This window comes from Hyperolius riggenbachi, chromosome 9, assembly GCF_040937935.1.
Source record: "Hyperolius riggenbachi isolate aHypRig1 chromosome 9, aHypRig1.pri, whole genome shotgun sequence".
Lineage (NCBI taxonomy): Eukaryota > Metazoa > Chordata > Amphibia > Anura > Hyperoliidae > Hyperolius > Hyperolius riggenbachi.
Window position 1 is genome coordinate 114,752,582 of NC_090654.1, and position 13,678 is coordinate 114,766,259.

Genomic DNA, 13,678 nt, shown 5'->3' on the forward strand with positions numbered 1-13,678 from the left:
AAAGAGTCAGACAGGTCAAAATGGAAGAATACCAGCAGGCCCTTGTGGAGACTTTAGAGAGGAGATTGACATCCTCCCCCTCCTCTAGCCAGTTGTACGCTGACAGACTGACTTCCGCAAACCCAGGACGACCAGGAGGGCAGCAAACAACACAAGCCGCAGCTAGTGCCCAAAAGGGAATGGTATCGGCAGTGTCCTTGGAGTGGGAAAATTTTCTGACACCCATGCAGCAGCACACAGAACAGCAAGCGTGCAGATCCACCTCCAACACCGATCGCCTGGAGAAGATGGTCAAGGACTACATGTCAGATGGCATAGCTGTGTTGAACAATCCATCTGCACCCTTCAACTATTGGGTATCGAAGCTAGACACCTGGCACGAACTGGCAATGTACGCAATAGAAGTGCTGGCTTGCCCGGCAGCCAGCGTTATGTCGGAACGCTGTTTCAGTGCTGCCGGAGGCATCGTCACAGATCGGCGTATCCGCCTCTCCACAGAAAATGCAGACCGTCTGACTCAAATTAAAATGAATCAATCCTGGATTGGAAACGACTACGCAACACTCCCGGGACCCCAACCAAGTAACATGAACAATGAACATCTGTGATGGGTTAGCGTTTCCGGTCCCTGTTTATTGAACCTCTCATCTGTATTACATTTATGACTGCATGGCGACAAAATGCAAATTGCTATCCGCACGCTTCTTGTCCTCATGCAAGGCCTGGGTTGTTGTGTCTCAAAGCGTGGCCTTCTCCTCCTGCGCCACCCTCCTCCTGTTCCATCACGTGTGCTGCTGCTGGGTTAGCGTTACCGGTCCCTTTTCCTGGAACCTCTTATCTGTATTACATTTATGACTGCATGCCGACAAAAAGCATGTTACCTGTGCAAAGAAAACAGACATTTCCCGCATTTAAAAGACAGTTTTCCCTTTGAAACTTTAAAATCGATTTTCTCAAAAACTATAAGCTCTTTTTGCTAAAAAAAAAAATTTCTCTTGTACCCACTCCCAAGGTGCACATACCCTGTAAATTTGGGGTATGTAGCATGTAAGGAGGCTTTACCAAGCACGAAAGTTCGGGTCCCCATTGACTTCCATTATGTTCGGAGTTCGGCTCGAACACCCGAACATCGCGGCCATGTTCGGCCTGTTCGGCCCGAACATCTAGATGTTCGCCCAACACTAGCTCTAGGGGGAGACTTCCCCATAGCTAAACAGCCTTGGCTAAGCATCACTGGGTGGGTGGGGCTACATAACAATATACAGCAATATAGGAAGTGTTTCTGATGCTGAATCCAGGATATCTAACATAAAAGTGATCACCCTAAATAATGTACTGCATTCTACTATATGTCATTAGGCTGCATCTTTAAGTCAGAGGTTCAGCATTACAGCCAGATAAATTGCATTTTTAGAAGGAGATCAGCAGTGGCAGCTTCCATAATGCTCTCATAACAAGGGTACTTTTATATTTTACAGAGAGAATTATAGAAATGATTTGCTTTTGAAGTAGTCAGCAGATATGTGTGAGATCAGAGAAGTCTTGGAATAAGCTATGCAATAGACCCACCTAGTGGTGCAATACATTTGATATTTTATTGATATGTCTTCCCTGCATCATTAGTTTATTATTAATATTAAGATGGATTTATGTGGCTAGAAATAGAGTACCGTGTGGAGTGCAAGTATTTTAATACCAGATAAGCTTAAAAGTAGATTGTGGTTTCTTAAGACATAATGCTGGCCACACATCTGTCTTCTTTGATTTATCCATTTGGTCTTTTAGTTTTTTGAATCAGGTTTCCTTTGATACCACAAAACTTTTTTGTGCTTCTTGATCACTGAATTAATTAACTAAAAGAATGAATTGAAGACGGGTCAATCCACCATGTCAAAACAATCTGACTGGATTCACTGGAACATCTTAAAGAGAAACTTAAACCAATCAGTAGTAGAGATGGCTCGAACCTCCGATTTTCGGTTCGCAAACCTCGAACGCGAACCTCCGCAAAAGTTCGGGTCGCGCAAACTTTTGTGAACCGCAATAGACTTCCATGGGGATGCAAACTTTGAAAACTAGAAACCCTTATGCTGGCCACAAAAGTGATGGAAAAGATGTTTCAAGGGGTCTAACATCTGAGTTTTTGCATGGATGAGTGGGATACACGCCAAAAGTCCCGGGGAAAAATCTGAATTTGACGTAAAGCAGCGGTTTTAAGGGCAGAAATCACATTGAATGCTAAATTGGAGGCCTATATTGCTTTAAAACATCTTGCATGATTATACATCAATCAGGTAGTGTAATTAGAGTACTGCTTCACACTGGCACACCAAAATCACTGTGTAATGCACCGCAAACAGCTGTTTGTGTTGTGACGGCCATGCTGGACTGGTGTGCACCAGGGCCAGAGTGCAGGTGATGGCAGTTTTCAAGCCCATATGGTCGGGCTGAGGTAGCTGAATGACAGAACAACAGTGACTGAGTGTCCAGCTGATCGAATTTGGTCTGTCCACAATGAAGCAACGACCTTATTATCTTGGGTGTGCCCCCCCCCCCCCCCCCCCCCGAGACACTTATATAGCGGGCGGTCAATGCTTCATTGTGATACGCAAACCTCTTCACCAGGGCAAGGTAACGATCACGAAGGGGAATTGACACATGTACATGCCTTTTGTGTTGTTGCAGCTGCAGTGCAGCCAGAAAAATTAGGCAGGCATGCACACACACCAGTAAAATTATTATAGCGGCCGCTGCCAGCAGTTAAAAATTCAGGAATCCGCCTGGAGTCCTGGACCCTGTTGGTGGTGGCGGAGAAGGCAGTCAAGCGGCCTGCAGGCAGAGATGCTGTGTGGGGAGCGACTTAGTCTTGGGGCAGGCAGTCACACAGCGTGCAGGCAGAGATGCTGTGTGTGGGGACTGACTTAGTCTTCGGGCGGGCAGTAGCCCTCCGGGATCCATGCCTCATTAATTTTGATAAAGGTGAGGTACTGAACACTTTTGTGACTTAGGCGACTTCTCTTCTCAGTGACAATGCCTCCAGCTGCGCTGAAGGTCCTTTCTGACAGGACACTTGAGGCAGGGCAAGATAGAAGTTGGATGGCAAATTGTGACAGCTCTGGCCACAGGTCAAGCATGCGCACCCAGTAGTCCAAGGGTTCATTGCTGCTCACAGTGTCTACATCCACACTTAAGGCCGGTCCAGGCGTTGGTGGAGGGTGGATCCGGAAGGGCTAAGGCGAGGCTTTGGACTAAAGAATGTCCGCAAGTCCGACATCACCATAAGATCGCTGGAGCGTCCTGTCCTTGCCTGGACATGGGAGGAGGATTACTGGCAGTGGAATCTTTATTCCGTTGTGCTGTGACATCACCCTTAAACGCACTGTAAAGCATAGTTTTCAGCTTGTGCTGTATGTGCTGCATCCTTTCTGCCTTCAGGTGAGTTGGTAACATGTCCGCCACTTTGTGCCTATACCGAGGGTCTAGTAGCATGGCCACCCAGTACAGCTCATTCCCCTTGAGTTTTTTTATTCGGGGGTCCCTCAACAGGTTGGACAGCATGAAAGATGCCATCTGCACAAATTTGGATCCAGACATACTATCCATCTCCTCAGTGACGTCAGGTAAGTTCTCCTCCTCCCCCCAGCCACGAACAATACCACGGTAACGTTGAGTAAGCACAAGCCCCCTGCGACACCTCCTGTTGTTCTTCTGCCGCCTCCTCCTCCTCCTCCAAAACAACACCTTCCTCATCATCTGAGTCTGACTCCTCTTTCCCACACGACTCTTCCTCCTTCTTCTCCTACCCCCCTCTGTGCTGCCGCAGGTATTGAGGAAACATCTGGTTCTGATGAGAATTGATCCCACAACTCTTCCTCCTGTTGCTGTTCCTCTTCACGCTCACAGCTTGATCCACCACTCTGCGCACGGCATGCTCCAGGAAAAAAGCATAGGGGATCAACTCGCCAATGGCGCCTTCACTGCGACTCACGATGTTTTTCACCTCCTCAAACCGCCGCATGAGCCTACAGGCATTTCGCATGAGTGTCCAGTTCTTGGGCCAGAACATCCTCATCTCTCCAGACTGTGTCCTTCTACTGTAGTTGTAGCGATACTGGGTGACGGCTTTCTCCTGTTGTAGCAGGCAGTAAAACATGACCAGGGTCGAATTCCAGCGAGTCGGGCTATCACAAATCATGCGTCTCACGGGAAATTGTTTCTCCGCTGAATGTCCGCAAAGCGTGCCATGGCCGTGTAAGACCGCCTGAAATGCCCACACAACTTCCTGGCCTGCTTCAGGACGTCCTGTAAGCCTGGGTACTTAAACACAAATCTCTGTAAGATGAGATTCAGCACATGTGCCATGCAGGGAACATGTGTCAAATTTCCCAAATTCAAAGCTGAAATTAGATTGCTGCCGTTGTCACACACCATGTTGCCGATGTCCAGTTGGCGTGGGGTCAGCCACTGATCCACCTGTTTGTTAAGAGCAGCCAGGAGAGCTGCTCCAGTGTGACTCTCGGCTTTGAGGCAAGACATCTCTAAGATGGCGTGACACCGTCGTACCTGGCATGAAGCATAGGTCCTGGGGAGCTGGGGCTGTGTAGCTGGAGAGGAGATCGCAGCACCAGTAGAGTTGAACTGCCACTCAGCCAAAGAGGGGGACGACAGCGAAGAGGATGTAGCAGGAGGAGAGGAGGTGGCAGCAGGCCTGATTGCAAGCAGTGGATGTGTCACAAGTTCCGCTGCACAGCCACGTACTCCCTGCTTACCATCGGTCACCAGGTTGACCCAATGGGCTGTGTAAGTAATGTAATTGCCCTGACCGTGCTTGGCAGACCAGGCATCCATGGTCAGATGGACCCTTGACCCAACGCTGTGTGCCAGAGATGACACCACTTGCCTCTCAACTTCATGGTACAGTTTGGGTATCGCCTTTTTTGAGAAATAATTGCGGCCTGGTATCTTCCACTGCTGTGTCCCAATGGCCACAAATTTTCAGAAGGCCTCAGAGTCCACCAGCTGGTATGGTAACAGCTGGCGAGTTAACAGTTCCGCTAAGCCAGCTGTCAAACGCAAGGGGGTGACTGGCAGAAATTGGTTTCTTCCGCTCAAAGATTTCTCTCACAGACACCTGGCTGCTGCTGTGGGCAGAGGAGCAGGAACTGCTCAAGGTGAGAGGCGGAGTGGAGGAGGGTGGCTGTGATTGTGAAGGTGCAAGGGAGAAAGCGGCTGAAGATGATGCACCTGAAGGAGGAAGAGGAGAAGGAGGGTGGCTTTTCTTTTGTGTGTGGCTTTTCCTCAGGTGGTCTTCCCATTGCAGTTTGTGCCTTTTCAGCATGTGCCTTCATAAGGCAGTTGTCCCTACGTGAGTGTTGGCCTTTTCCCGGCTCAATTTTTGGAGGCAGAGAGAACAGATGGCATTGCTCTGATCTACGGCAGACACACTAAGAAATTTCCAAACCGCTGAGCCCCCCTGGGGTGTGGGCACTATGGTGGCCTCAGCAGCTGACATTGAAGGGCATGTTGGCTGGCTGTCTATTGGTGGCGATACATGGCGCCGGACACTGCCACCAGCTGTTTCTGATGACGAGATCCCCCTGCTTCTTTTAGCAACTCGTCTCCTCCTACTCCTCTCTGACTCCCCCTCTGAACTGTCCCCCTGTTCATCTCCTCTATTGGGAACCAACGTGGCATCCGTCTCATCATAATCATCCTCCCCAGCTTTGCTTGCCTCAGACACCTCATAAACGGCACCAACAGCAGGTACTTCATCATCCTCCTCCTCACACGTTACGTCCATAGTGTCGCCTAACTCGGACATATGAGGTGGTGTAACTTGCTTAGCGCCTTCATCTTGTTGTAACAAGAATGGCTGTACATCAGTGATTTCCCCACCAAATAACTCCTGTGAAGTGTCAAATGCAGCGGATGTGGTGCTAGTAGTAGCGCTGGTGGCTGCGGAAGAGGAGGTGTTCTGTGTTAAATAGTGAACTACGTCCTGACAATTTTGGGAGTTGATGGGACGTGCCTACTTCTGAGCACTGTACTTTGGGCCAGGGGCGCACAAAATCATGTCAGCACGACCTCGAACAGACCTGCCGGGTGGCCTGCCTCTGGGTCTGCCCCTGCCTCTGCCACTACCTGTTTTGTCCATATCGGGGGGGATGAAGTGAAAGGTATGCACTGACTTGACTAATACAATGTGTGTCACACAGGTGCAGTGAAAGGTATGCAGTGACTGGTATTACAATACAATGTGCAGCTATCACACAGGTGCAGTTAACAGGTATGCTCAGAGTGGTATATTACACAGGTAGGTGGGTGCATTGTGAATAGTGATGATCGGAAAGTGCAATTTCCGTTCCACCGGAATTGCAGAATTCCGCCGACGCAAAATTCCGTAACTGCTACATACCGTCAGAATTTTTCCGAATTCTGCGGAATTCTGTTCCAGCGGAAAAAATCTCAACCTCTCTCTCTCTGGTGGTGGTGGGGGGGGGGGGGGGGGGGGGGGGGGGCGGGTATGGATGCCCTAACTGTTCATGGATCTTGTCTTCCAGGGATTTGTAGGCTGTCAAAAGCAAGCTCACATGCTTTGGCCAGGAATCGAACCCACGTCAACTACTTGGAAGGCAGCTATGCTCACCCCTACACAACCAACGCTACATGGTGAAGCCAGCCTAGCATGTACCATTGCGATATACCCAAGAGAAAAATGAGCTTGCTTATTTGCCTAATTTGCTAGATGAAAATTAAGAAAATTAAGTAAGCTTTAGGTAAGCAGGAAGGGTTGCATGGCCACCTAGATTTTCATCCTTCCCACCCTTGCCCTGGAATCTTCCAGACTTCAAATTGCTGTCCTTTGCTGTGTGTGTTAGACCAGCATCATCCAGGGGGGCACATGATCTTTCTGAAGTCTTGAATTGAAGCCTGTAAGCAGTATCACCATGTGTCCCACTGCTTTCCTCTAGAAAATTAGGCAAATAAGCAAGCTCATTTTTCTCTTGGGTATATTGCAATGGTACATGCTAGGCTGGTTTCAGCATGTAGCGTTTGTGGTATAGTGGTGAGCATAGCTGCCTTCCAAGCAGTTGACCTGGGTTCGATTCCTAGCCAATGCATGTGAGCTTGCTTTTGACAGCCTACAAATCCCTGGAAGACAAGATCCATGAACAGTTAGGGCATACCCCCCCCCCCCCCTCTCTAGGACTTGATGCCTTTGAACTGAATTTTCAGTTTAAAAACATCAACGGATACCGGCGGAATTTCACAGGCAATTTCGGAATTCTGCCAGATTGAAAAAGCTATTCCGTTCCGACTAAACGCAATGGAATGACCAATTTCCGGCTGGAAACGCCGGAAAATACAATTCCGCGGAAAGCGGTGACCATCCCTAACTGTGAACAACAGGTAGGTATATGCAGTGATGGGTATTATAATGTGCACCTGTCACACACAGACAGGTACCGGACAGGCACAGTGACACTGCGTGCGCTCACGTAGGTAGGTGGGTGCACTGTCAACAACAGGTAGGTATATGCAGTGATGGGTATTATAATGTGCACCTGTCACACACAGACAGGTACCGGACAGGCACAATGACACTGCGTGCGCGCACGTAAGTAGATGGGTGCACTGTGAACATCAGGTAGTTATATGCAGTGATGGGTATTACAAATCTGCACCTGGCACAGTAGTAATTACCACCAAGGGGCCAAAGGCCAGCTGCGACTGACTGACAGGGCTGTATATAATGCAAGTGGGTGACAAAAAATAAAATAAAAATAGATCACAAGAACCAGATTAGCTCTTAACCTCCTCAGCGGTATGGACGCCGCTCAGGCCCTGCTGGGCCGATTTGAGCGAAATAAAAAGCAGCACACGCAGCCGGCACTTTGGCAGCCGCGTGTGCTGCCTGATCGCCGCCGCTCTGCGGCGATCCGCCGCGAGCAGCGGCGAAAGAGGGTTCCCCCAGCCCGCCCGAGCCCTGCGCAGCCGGAACAAAAGTTCCGGCCAGCGCTAAGGGCTGGATCGGAGGCGGCTGACGTCAGGACGTCGGCTGACGTCCATGACGTCACTCCGCTCGTCGCTATGGCGACGATGTAAGCAAAACAAGGAAGGCTGCTCATTGCGGCCTTCCTTGTTTATTCTGGGCGCCGGAGGCGATCGGAAGAACGCCTCCGGAGCGCCCTCTAGTGGGCTTTCATGCAGCCAACTTTCAGTTGGCTGCATGAAACAGTTTTTCTTTAATTAAAAAAATAACCCTCCCGCAGCCGCCCTGGCGATCTTAATAGACCGCCAGGGAGGTTAAAAGAGCTGTTGAGGGGTGCTTTTTAGCAATAAGAATCAGCAAGCTAACAAGCCTACAAGAGCCTAACTAAGCTTTCCCTATATCTCTCCCTGCAGCAGCTCTCCCTTCTCTAATTACTGCAGGCACACGAGTGAGTAAAAAGCCTGACGCTGCCTGCTTTTTATAAAGGGGGGGGGGCTCCAGGAGGGAGTGTAGCCTGATTGGCTACAATGTGTCTGCTGACTGTGATGTAGAGGGTCAAAGTTGACCCTCATAATGCACTATGGGGGCGAATCCAACTTCCGGTAATGTTTGCGTTTCTCCGCGATCGTGAACCCTGGAAGTTCGCCGGCGAACCGTTCGGGCCATCTCTAATCATCACCATTACAGTTCCAATTAATGAGCTAGTACATCATTTGGAGGAGGGCTTCATGTGGGCTATTCAGGTGCAGGGGCCTTCTCCAGGTCACAATCTTCTACATCCCCTATTGTTACACCACTATGAATGGGTCCCAGCCCCTCTCTTTTTAGGCATGAGTAATTATCTACACATAGCAAGGATCACATCAACTTTTCTTATACAACGCGAGTAATCAGGAAACTGACAAACCCATTAGGTATTTTTCTGTTAACAATCCTGTGGAATGTCCCAGCAGACAAAACTGAGGTAAGAAATCTGAAATAATGTTTGCACAAATCTGTGTGATCTATTTCTGAAGGGAGGCAGGGCCGGCGCTACCATAGAGGCAAAGGAGGCAGCTGCCCCAGGGCCCCAGAGCTTGTAGGGGCCCCCAGTGACTACAAGAGGAAAAAAAAATTTCAAATCGACCTTATAGTTTTTGAGAAAATCGATTTTAAAGTTTCAAAGGAAAAAAAATACACATTTAAAAAACCAGCCGACTTTAATGGTTAATAGCAAATCCACCTTAAATTCTAGAAACCCTAAATTTGCAGGATATATTAAGGAGATCATTGGGAATAAGAGGAAAAAAACTATTTTTCAAAAAGACCTTATAGTTTTTGAGAAAATCGATTTTAGTTTCGAAGGAAAAAAGTATACTTTTAAATGCGGTAAATGTCACTTTTAGTACCTAACGGTAGTGTAATTTTACATGTATCAAAAGAAAGAGCAATACATTTCCTGACGGGGTTTCCAGGGGGTCCATACGCAGCCGCAGTGCTTTGGCCAGGGATCGCTATACAGCCGCAATATGGCTGTATGAAGATCCCTGGCATTTTTTTCCTATTTTCCCAATTTTTTTTTTTTTATGTTTAGAGTGTGGGAATTTTTTTTTTTTAAATTATGTGGGGTCCCCCCTCCTGAAACTTTTTAACCCCTTGTCCCCATGCAGGCTGGGGGTAGCCAGAATGTGGAGCTCCGACCGATTGGGGCTTCAAACCCTGTTTATACCAGCTACAAAAAAGGTCCCTTAATGCCAATTTTTGCTCTGGGGTATCTGTTGGGGGGGCCCCCCAGTTTATTTTGCCCTGGGGCCCCATTGTTGCTTAAACCGGCCCTGAAGGGAGGGGACTGCTTTTTGCCCTCAACAAAGTGGAATTTCACTTGAATGTGTCTTCCAATCTGCTTCTCTTTTGAAAACAATACATTTAAGATGTTAGCATTACATGGTGTTGTTTAGTAATTTGTTTTCCTCTGAAAACAACAGGAAAAAAAAATAAAAATAAACATCAGGCAGTCTGCCACCTACACTGAGTTTTACTGCATTAAAATGCAATTTATGTGATCTAAGCACTTATTAAATCCTGCGAGCGTATTTCTCTGCTGGTGTGAAACATGCAGGCCTCATTTCATTTCTATAGCAGTGTTGCCAAATACTTGATTTGTATTTTTTGTGTAATAACTCAACTATTTGATGTCTCTGACACCTCTGATTACGTTCTTCTTGTCTTCATTTTCCAGCTGTCCCCAAGACTTGCATCTAAAGAGATCTCCAGATTGCTAAGAGGATGTTTTCTGTAACTTGCGATACAGATGCATACCTTCCAACTTTTTGAGATAAGAAAGAGGAACACTTAAACCACAACCCCGTCACACCCTTAATCACGCTCCCGACACACCCATAGTCACATATACCATAAAGATTTTGTAAGAAAAATATGTTGTTTTATAATTCAAACCAGGCTGTCTCCCTGCCTCTCCACAGATTTTATTTCTTGGTAAGCCAGCTCCTCTGCACCTTTGCACACACTATAGCACTTTATGCTCGCTGTGTACATATATTTAATTGATTTGCCTATCACGTATATTTGGATGTACATGTGTGTATGCCTGCAGACATATGTCTTTGTATGTGTGTGTGTGTATGCACACATCTTTCTGCACAGGGCACTTTTGATTTACAGGACACTTTGCAATTAGCACTTTGGATTGTATGTTTTTTTAACCAGTTAGGCTACTTACACACCAAGACGTTGCGTTTTAGGGGACGTTATGGTCGCATAACGTGCCCCTAACGCAACGTATGGTGGTGTTGAAGTTGGACGTCAGAATGAGCTGCATTATGCAGCTCTCAAAGCAGCCGCCCCGGGTTAGTCATAGAATGTCCGGATCTTTTTAAGGATTCGGATCATTTGAATCGGATCATTGAAAAGATCCGGATCTTTGAACCGAATCATTTGAATCATTTTACTAGGGAAGCAGACTGGGTGAAATGATTAGCAGGAGAGGACTTTCCATGCACTGTACATTCTGTATGTTCCTGTTTCTTCCAGACAGACATCCTGTGAACCGAATCTTTCATTGTGATGATCCGGATGATTCGACTCATAAAAGATCCGGATCAAATGAACGATTCGTTCATGATCCGGACAACACTACAGTCCCACCACAAGTCTCTCTGCAGTGCAGTGAATATTAATTAGCCATGTGGCTGGCAGCCGCAGAGGAGGAGGGGAGACCTCCTCCTCCAACATTACTGAGCATGTGCAAATAGTCTAACGTGGCTTAGCCCAGTATAACGTACAGCATGCAGCACTTTGTTTTTAACGTGCTGCGTTACAATGTAACGCAACGTGTTACTGTGAACAGCAACATTGATTTTACAGTGCTGTGAGTTAGGCTGCGTTACTGGCTGCTGTAACGTGGGACTTTAACGTCCCACTGTGAAACCAGCCTTTATGAAAATGTAGCATATTAAAATGTCATGTTTGAGCCTGTTAATGGCAACAGGACATTTTAATACATTGCTCGTTCCTGGCGCCGCTCTGCACGTGTGCGCACCGCTCCCACCGCCATTTCCATCGGGATTCTGTGTTCAGCGATTGGGGAAGAGCACCGAGAGGTCCTCTACCCAATCGCAATGCCTGGAATGAATGGACGTGACCGCAATCAGTGGCCCTGTCCAGTCATAAAACAGGAAACAGTCACAGTGTAGTTAAATGTAAAAAAAAAAAAAAAAAAGTTAACACTTCCTATAACGAGAGTTTTCAATAGCACCATCTTGTGGCCAAAAAGTAAAATTACACATACAGGTACATACATACATACACAATGGGCCGATTGACAAAGCGGTGCTAACCCAGTTAGAGACTTTAGGCATGATAACCATTGCACCACTCTGGTGAAAAGCCAGTTTAGGTGTGATAAGTTTAGGCATGATAAGTTTAGGTGTGATAAGTTTAGGCATGATAAGTTTAGATAAGTTTAGATCGCTTGCAAAGTCCCGCACGCAAAGCAGCGCCATTAAACTTTATACGAAGTGCACCAGTCTTTGCTAGCGTAAAACTTTTGATCAGCTGTGCACTGCGGTGCTAACGCAGTTGGTGCTTAAACTTATCATGCCTAAACTTATCACACCTAAACTTATCACACCTAAACTTATCATGCCTAAACTTATCACACCTAAACTTATCACACCTAAACTTATCATGCCTAAACTGAGTTTAGGCATGATAAAGGGCTTTTCACCAGGGTGCTAACTGTTAGCACCGCTTTGTGAATCAGGCCCAATATTAATAACATTAATAACTTACACTCTTAAAGCCCCCCCCCCCCCTCCCAAAAAAAAAAAACACTTGTAAAAAAAATCAGTTTAAAAAATACATAAATAGTTGCCTTAGGGACTCAGCTTTTTTAATCTATATTTTATGAGGGAAAATTACTTTTACTTTACTATATAGGGGCGTGTAATTATTAGAGATGGCCCGAACGGTTCGCAGGCGAACGGTTCCAGGTGAACTTTGGGTGGTTCTCGTTCGCAGTGAATCAGGAACTTTTTTTCAAAAAAGTTTGGTTTACCCATAGACTTTAATGCCCGCCGACTTTAGCGGTTAATAGCAAAGTCCCCTTACATAGTAAAAACACCAAATTTGCAGGGTATCTAGAGGAGGGCAGTGACTACAAGAGGAAAAACATTTCTTCAAAAAGACCTTATAATTTTTGAGAAAATCAATTTTAAAGTTTCAAAGTAAAAGAGTCGATTCATTAAAAAAAGAACCAATTCATTAAAAAGAACCGGATGATTCATGAACCGTTAGTATAGCTTAGAATCCTGAGCGGGACGTATAGCTGCCGGCTCCTGCTGTCTCTCCCCACCTGCCTTCACCTGTCACCCTCACCTAGGCTGGCACTCGGTGCACCCATGCCATGTACCGGGTGCCAGGCTAGGTGAGGGTGACAGGTGAGGAGGTGGGGAGAGACAGCAGGAGCCAGCAGCTATGCGTCCTTATGCGTCCCAAATGACGCATTCTCTGCTATGTGGGAACCATCGGAGATCTTCAATCAACTTCATTGAAGATCGCAAGATAAGAGGATACTGTATTCGTTGGATCGTTTACCGAGGAAATTGGCGTGGGAATTTTTTTTAAAGGTACAGGTAAGTATTTATGGTTAATTTAGAATAATAAAACACTTTTCTCGTGGTTGTGTTTTTATTTCATTTAACCCTTTGTACCCCTATACTCTGGGGTATAGGGGAATTTAGCACTTTTGCACCCCCGTAACTCTGGTCTGCAGAGATGTAGGGAACCCAGCATTGGAGTGCAAGTACAACAATATGCCTTCTACCTGCGTGAGACATGTCGTGAGATTCAGACTTTGCTAACGGCCATGGCTGCGATTTATGTTCATCAGAATCGCCACCATTAACATTGCCAAAATGAATAGGTTTTTGTGACCCTAGGCTATGACCTCTTTGGCCTACGGGCCCGAAACTCACCAGTCATGATGCCCCTAAGAGTCCCTACAATGCTAGAAAATGTGCCACTGCTAAAGCCATCGCCCTTTGAAAAAATGTGAGATTTTGGGACGTGAAATAGGAGGCCCAATGAAAGCCTATAGGGAAATTTAGCACTTTTGCACCCCCGTAACTCTGGTTTGCAGAGATGTAGGGAACCCAACATTGGAGTGCAAGTACAACAATATGCCTA